The 7664-nt window shown below is 41.4% G+C and overlaps 1 protein-coding gene across 1 annotated transcript in view; it reads left to right on the plus strand.

The window, feature by feature from the left end:
• Positions 1 to 484, plus strand: part of SELE (selectin E) — a gene marked incomplete in the record, with an annotated part of 8310 nt that extends 7826 nt beyond the window's left edge. Inside the window, 1 exon segment of the mRNA XM_073592834.1 lies at positions 1 to 484.
• Positions 485 to 7664: the final 7180 nt, after the last annotated feature.

Genomic DNA, 7664 nt, shown 5'->3' on the forward strand with positions numbered 1-7664 from the left:
AACTCTTACTTACATGTAACAGTAGCACACTAACTTTGGTATAGAAATACATTTAACTCATATATTATGGATGTCATGATAGAAATTGTACATATATATATATATATATATATATATATATATATATATATATATATATATATATATATATATATATATATATATATACATATACACACACATATATACACACACACACACACACGACCAATGAATCCAGGAAGTTAAGAAAATGTAATAAAAACTGGAGGGTCAGTGATTTGGAGGCAGAGGATGTTATACTCCTCTCAATACTGGAATTTTGTTCCCCTACCCCCCCCCCCCTAAACATTTATTGTGTAATTATAATGGAACTCTTGCATTACCAGTGTCTGACATTGTGTACTGTATTGTTACAATATTTATATGTATTTAATTATTGTTGATAACTATGTTCATGTTGTTTAAAGCCAATTCCTATGAATAAAATTCTTGTGAAAAATAATTGCTTTGAGTTTGAATATTTCTGTCTAGAATGAATGTGAAAGCTTTAAATAAAGTTCAAGTTCACTTTTGCAGTGTACAGATTAGCAGCAAATGTTCTGTATACTGCACAATTTACATGTAGTGGAGGTTAGGCTCGATTCACACCTATGCATGTTGCTTTTGAGCGTTTTTGGAGTTTTTTTTTTCATGCTTGCCACGTTTTTGAGCAGCGTTTTTGTAGCGTTTTTGCGGCGTTTTTGCCGCGATTTGCATTTTGCGTTTTTTTTTTTTTTTACAGTTTTTTTTTACAGTCTTAAAAAAAATTAAAAAAAAAAACGACAAAAACGCATCAAAAACGCTGTAAAAACGCTGCAAAAACTGTGCACATGCGTTTTTGATGCTTGTCCATTGAATTGTATTACATGCAAAATGCTGCATTTTGCATGAAAAAAAGTCCCTGACCCTTTCCAAAAATGCAGAGATACAAAAAGGCATTGATGTGAACATGTTCCATAGGAACCCATGTTAAAAAATTCCCATGCATTTCTGCAAAATGCAAAATGCATCAAAAAACACGCTAGTGTGAATTGAGCCTAATAGGCCACCAATCTCTTTATGCCTGTGAGCTGCACCATTACTTCCTACGCAATGAGATTGATTGATTAAAAAAAAAAACAAAAAAAAAACAGAAGCTATTCTCTAAGAGAAATTAAAATTCTGTTTGTAAAGTGAACGTTAGTGAACACATCAAAGCTGCACTCATTTTGAATACTCATTCATATTCTAGTAAACATACCTTCAACTTATTAATTAACATTCACTTTGCAAAATAAACATTCACGTTTGTAAGTCAACAGTCTCTACTACTTTAATAAATCAGTCCTGGTGCAATCCGTAAAGTGTAAGTAAATAGGTTAAGAGGGTCTGCGCTTAGGACGTGTATGAAGGTTGCAGCCTCCCCAAATAGCCCCCCCATAGGAGGGCTCTAAATTCTAAAAGAAAGGAGGATGAGAGGGTTGAGTGGTGCTACCTGTGTGCCAAATGGTGATCTACCAGATCACTCTTTAGTGGCTAAGTAGTTAAAAAACACAGTGATATTGTGCTAATAATTACAACAACAAAACAGTTAACAGAAAAGTGGTAGTGCGATAATTATGATAGCTCGCCTACACCAGTAGGTAAATGCTAAAGCCCTCTTAGTGTGGGCACCAATCCTACACAGGAAAACTTATCACCAAAAAATGTAATTAACCTTTATAAATTAGTGGATCCCATAATACTTTGTACAAATGATAATGAATCCTCTCCTTATATCAATGCATATAAAATCGGATCGGGTGAGATCTGATGAAAACGGACATGCTGTCCATTTTCGTCCATAGGCAGCAGCGGCGCTCGACAAGCCCCTCCCCACTCAGTGAGCAGAGAGGGACCTGTCATCCGCCGCCTCAGCGGAGATTAACGGGGATACCTCCCACTGAACCTGGGGATCGAGGAGGACTCCGTGGAAGCGGAGTCCGCCTTGTGTGAAAGGAGCCTTAGGGAGTTACATGCGTATTGCCCCTGTAGGGGTACTAAGAGGTGGTGAGTGGGGGCCCTTAAGGGGGAGCACGCAAGTCACCTGTTAAGATTCTGTGAGCACTAAATTCACCTACAATTCTTCTAAGCACAAACAGTCACTTTCACTGGGATAAATGTGTTTTTATATATGGTGCGATAAATAGCATTTTGGTGCGATTTTTTAATTTTGGTGCGATTTTTTGCACTTTTTCTGTTTTTTGGTGTGATTTCTTGCATTTTTGTTTTGGTTTTTTGCTTTCTGGGTTTACATACATCTTGAATTCAGGGTTTGTACACTATATGAATGCACCTATGTGTTTTTTGTATACGGTGCAATAAATTGTATTTTGGTGCGATTTTTAATTTTGGTGCTTTTTTTTGTATTTTTTCTGTTTTTGTTTTTTGTTTTCTGGGTCTACATACATTTTGAATTTATGGTTTGGACACTATATGTACTGTTATAAGCAGAGGATCACTCTACTGTCATGCAACTTATGTTTGGATTTTATATGCATTGATATAGGGAGAGGATTCATTATCATTTGTACAAAGTATTATGGGATCCACTAATTTATAAAGGTCAATTACATTTTTGGTTATAAGTTTTCCTGTGTAGGATTGGTGCCCACACTCAGAGGGCTTTAGCATTTACCTACTGGTGTAGGCAAGCTATCATAATTATCACACTACCACTTTTCTGTTAACTGTTTTGTTGTAATTATTATCACAATATCACTGTGTTTTTTAACTACTTAGCCACTAAAGAGTGATCTGGTATATCACTATTTGGGACAAAGGTAGCACCACTCACCCCTCTTATCCTCTTTCTTTTATAATCCGTAAAGTCTGTCTCTCCTGCACATAATATTGTTCTAAAAGGCTGTCACTGGCAGTCTGGTTATTTCAAAATTCATAATTTTGCACAATTTTGATGCATTGCCAAAAATACTTACTTTGCTTTTTTCATCCTTATTGCATTTCTTTACAATCATGAATATTCTGTTGGAGATGGCATTATTTGAAAAAGCCATTTCTGTCACTACTTGACTTGGGTTAGCAACAGGTTAAAGAAATGTTATCACATTTCTTTATAGTATAAAAATACATATCAAAATAAGAAGGTAGGAAATTTCACAACTCTGTAACCACAGGAAGCAAAATGAAAGCTCTTACACCAATGAACTGTAATGCTAACATTACATGTTAAACTGTCCAACCTTCTTTCTAAAGGGGCACGCTATCCACATCTTCTTCCGGGTGTGCTTCCACAAGCACTTCTTCCTGAACCGTGGGCTCCCACTAATCTCTCTTCTATCCCTTCTCCCTTCTGGCCTTGGGATCCTTCCTTCCTTTTTTCCTCCCACAGAGCTACTCTCCCGGGACTGTTGGGGACCCACTTCCAGGATGCCTGTCAGGGACTGACCCCTCTCACTACTTGACGCAACACTAACCAACATCATCCATTTCTTAGGTTCACTAACCCCTGTCTGGTTACTGTTGGCATCCAAACTATCTGAGATTAACACCAAAGCCTTCTGTTTAACCTTAATAGCAACATTCCACAATGGATTATTCAACTCAATATTATCATTGTCATCAGGACTTCTTGTTCCCTTGTTTACCAAGACAGTGTCTGTGGAGGGACCACAGGCAAGCAGTTACTCCCTATGGGACCTTCCCACAGTTTCACATCGCCCCCTGTTGTCCAACACTCCAATAGTGACTGTCATACCAACAAACATTTTTCACCACATTTTTCCACACCGATCTCTTTAACCATTTCTGTGTCCATTGGTACCTCAACCAATACCTCTGAGCTGCCTGACAGTGCTCTAGAGTGCTTCTTATACACCACATCAGTAGGATGCAACCCAGCACACTGTGAGACAACATTCAACATGGGTTTACTCACTTTCTCGTTACAGTTACCAACACTGTTATTTCCTGTCAGAGTGTCTCCGGGTACCTCAAACTGCACCTCTTTGTGAGTGATGGACAGAATTCCCACTACTGCTGCTACTGTTCCGGGCCCTTCCTTCATATGAGGTCTAGTGGGTGAGACAGTACACGCGCCATGTACCAACCACTGTTCAGCCGCACCTCAGACCGCACCAGCAGGAATGCACCTCATTACATCACCACACGGAGAGACTTCAACCATGTCTATCATTTCTGATTCCTCTAGCAGTTCCCCTGAGCACCTTCCGCACACAACTGCCGCTGGAAGCACTCTAGCAGGGAACCGTGAGACCACTTTTCACAAAAGTAACCAACATTGTAACCAACATTAGTGACGCTTCCCTTACTAGCAATGTGGAGGGGCTCATTTGCCAAGGCTCGAGAGGCCGAGATGCTTAGGGAGGCCTCCGCCTCAGAGATAACTGACACAACTTGCGGCTCCCCATGAGCACTGCAAAATGCATGTGTCACCTTCATTCTCTCGTTTTCAGCAACACTGAGCCTTTCCAAGTCCTTATCCATTACATCTCTTATTCTAATACTCAACATTACTCATCTGTTTTGCTGTGGACAAAACCTCTGCTATGTACACGCCATCCTTCTGACTGGAGGGGGTTAACTTCTGCAACAGCCAATGCACTTATGACTACTGGCTCTGCAGTCTCTCCATTGGCCACAGCAGCAATAGTGTCCACCTCAATATAACCCAACCTAGCCTGGTGGGGCATAGTTACTACATTAAATATTGCAAGTACTTCCCTGTGCCACCCCTCCCAGTCTATCCTGTCTGTGCTCCAGTCACCGGCACTCCATAGCACTGCTCCATCTGTCCAAGGAGACATAGGTGGACAGAGTGGTTTAGCAGCAGACACCCTGCACCAGTCACTATCAACCACATAAGATTGTGATAATTTATGCTCCACCATTTGAGCTATTTTCCCATTTTGTTCCACCTGAGTAGTAGGGATAAGCTTTATGTTCAGGGCGAACATGAGTTCGACTCGAACACTGGCTGTTCGATCGTTCATCAAAATAATATGGGGCGTTTGCGCCAAATTTGAGTGGCACGTCACGCCCCATAATGCACTGCGACATCGCAGTGCATTGCTGTCTGATGATTGGCCAAGCATGCAATATGACCCGCATGCTTTGGCCAATCACAGCACCATCAGCAAAGAGAGCCATAATTGGTCAAAGGCAAGGTGCCTTTGGCCAATTATTGCTGAGGGGGTTAAGTCGATGCCCCACACTATATAAGGCCGCCTGCACGTCGGCCCTGTGTAGTGTGTTGCTGGCGTTGACAGAGAGAGTTTCATTTCATTTAGATTGATCAGGCAGGCGATTCAGTATATATATATATATATATATATATATATATATATATATATATATATATATATATATATATATATATATATATCACACATACAGTCAGTCTCGTATATATACATATCCACTGCATACAGTTTAGCTACAGTGTATCTCACTGCAGGCCCTTCCTGGTGTACTGTTTTTAATATCCTTCAGGCAGGCAGGTGATTCAGTTAGCTGCAGTGTATTTAATTAATATATTAATATATATATCCACTGTATCCAGTTTAGCTAGCTCTGACTGCAGTCCGTTCCTGGTGTACTGTTTCTGATATACTTCAGGCAGGCGATTCAGTTGACTGCAGTGCATAATATTATATATATATATATTATATATATATATATATATATATATATATATATATATATATATACATATACATATATATATATACACACACATACATACATATACACACACACACACACACACACACACACATACAGTCTCCTACATATATATATATCCACTGCATTCCAGTCTAGCCAAGCCTATTTCTAACTGCAGGCCATTCCTGGTGTACGTTTTCAAATATACTTTCAGGCAGGCAGTTGATTCAGTGATCTGCAGTGCATAAAATATATATACACAGTCTCCTACATATATATCCACTGCATTCTAGTCTAGCCAAGCCTATATCTGACTGCAGGCCATTGCTGGTGTAAGTTTTCAGATACATTTCAGGCAGGGGGGTGATTCAGTGAGCTGCAGTGCATAAAATATATATATACAGTCTCCTACATATATATCCACTGCATTCTAGTCTAGCCAAGCCCATTTCTGACTGCAGGCCATTCCTGCTGTACATTTTCAAATACACTTTCAGGCAGGCAGGCGATTCAGTGATCTGCAGTGTATTAAATTTATATATACAGTCATCTACATATAAATATCCACTGCATTCCAGTCTAGCCAAGCCTATATCTGACTGCAGGCCATTCCTGGTGTACGCTTTCAAATATACTTTCAGGCAGGCAGGCGATTCAGTGATCTGCAGTGCATAAAATATATATATATACAGTTTCCTACATATATATCCACTGCATTCTAGTCTAGCCAAGCCTATATCTGACTGCAGGCCATTCCTGGTATATGTTTTCAAATACACTTTCAGGCAGGTGATTCAGTGCACTGTAGTGCATAAAATATATATACAGTCTCCTACATATATATCCACTGCATTCTAGTCTAGCCAAGCCTATATCTGACTGCAGGCCATTCCTGGTGTACATTTTCTAGTAAACTTCAGGCGGTGTTTTGCTAATAAAATTTTACAGCATGTCTGGAAGGCCACAAAGGAGAGGCAGACTTTCACAGGAGACTAAAAGAGGGCAAGCAAGCTCTGTGTCTACAGCCAACAGTGCTGGTCATGGACACAGTGTATTCTCAGCACGTGGCCGTGAGGCACGCTTGTCCTTTTTTTCGGCAGCTGGCTGTGTTGATCCACAACATGCAGAAGAGTTGGTAGAGTGGATAACTAAGCCATCCCCATCCTCCTCATCCTCTGTCACCCAGGCTCAGAGTAGTTTGCCAGCCAATGCAGCTGCTAAAGCGGCCTATTCCATCACTCCTTCCCTAGCCCCACCATCATGCACGGAGGAGTCCCCCGAACTGTTCGACCACAATGTCCGGTACGATACATGCTGCAGGAGGATGTGCAGCATTTTGAAGGCTCCGATGATGGTACCCAGGTTGAGGAAGGCAGTAACGTGAGCCCAGAGAGAGGGGATGCCCAAGGAGGACAAGAAACTGGCAGCCATGTTCCCCCAGCTGCAGCATACTGCCAGGTTGGCTCCAGTGATGAGGAGGGAGGGGATGATGAGGTCATTGACTCTACGTGGGTAGAAGAGAGGAGGAGGTGGAGGAGGCACCTCTCCAACAAGGCAGGATGCCCTCCAGGGGCCAGCTTAAGGGCAGCCACCGACTGCATCACACCGCAGAGCTCCACATGTGCAGGGCGCTGCTGACTCCCTGCGTATTTTGAAAAGTTCTTTGGTGTGGGCCTATTTTGATACATGTGCAGCAGATGGCATCATTGCTGTTTGCAACATATGTCTGAAGCGTGTCAAGCGTGGCCAAAACAGCAGCTGCTTGGGCACCACATGCTTGACCATACATATGTCGACCTCCCTTGCAGTCGGCAACAGTACTTAAAAGACCCACACCAAAGAACAAGGCGGACCTCTCCCGACTCCTTATCAGCTGGGATCTCCAACCCCACTATGCCTTCAGTTCTCTCAGAAACCTGCACTGAGAGAAATGAAGGTGTAGAATTAGGTGTGCCAAGTACTTGCGGGCAATCTGCTAT

This window comes from Aquarana catesbeiana, linkage group LG07, assembly GCF_042186555.1.
Source record: "Aquarana catesbeiana isolate 2022-GZ linkage group LG07, ASM4218655v1, whole genome shotgun sequence".
NCBI classification, from domain to species: domain Eukaryota; kingdom Metazoa; phylum Chordata; class Amphibia; order Anura; family Ranidae; genus Aquarana; species Aquarana catesbeiana.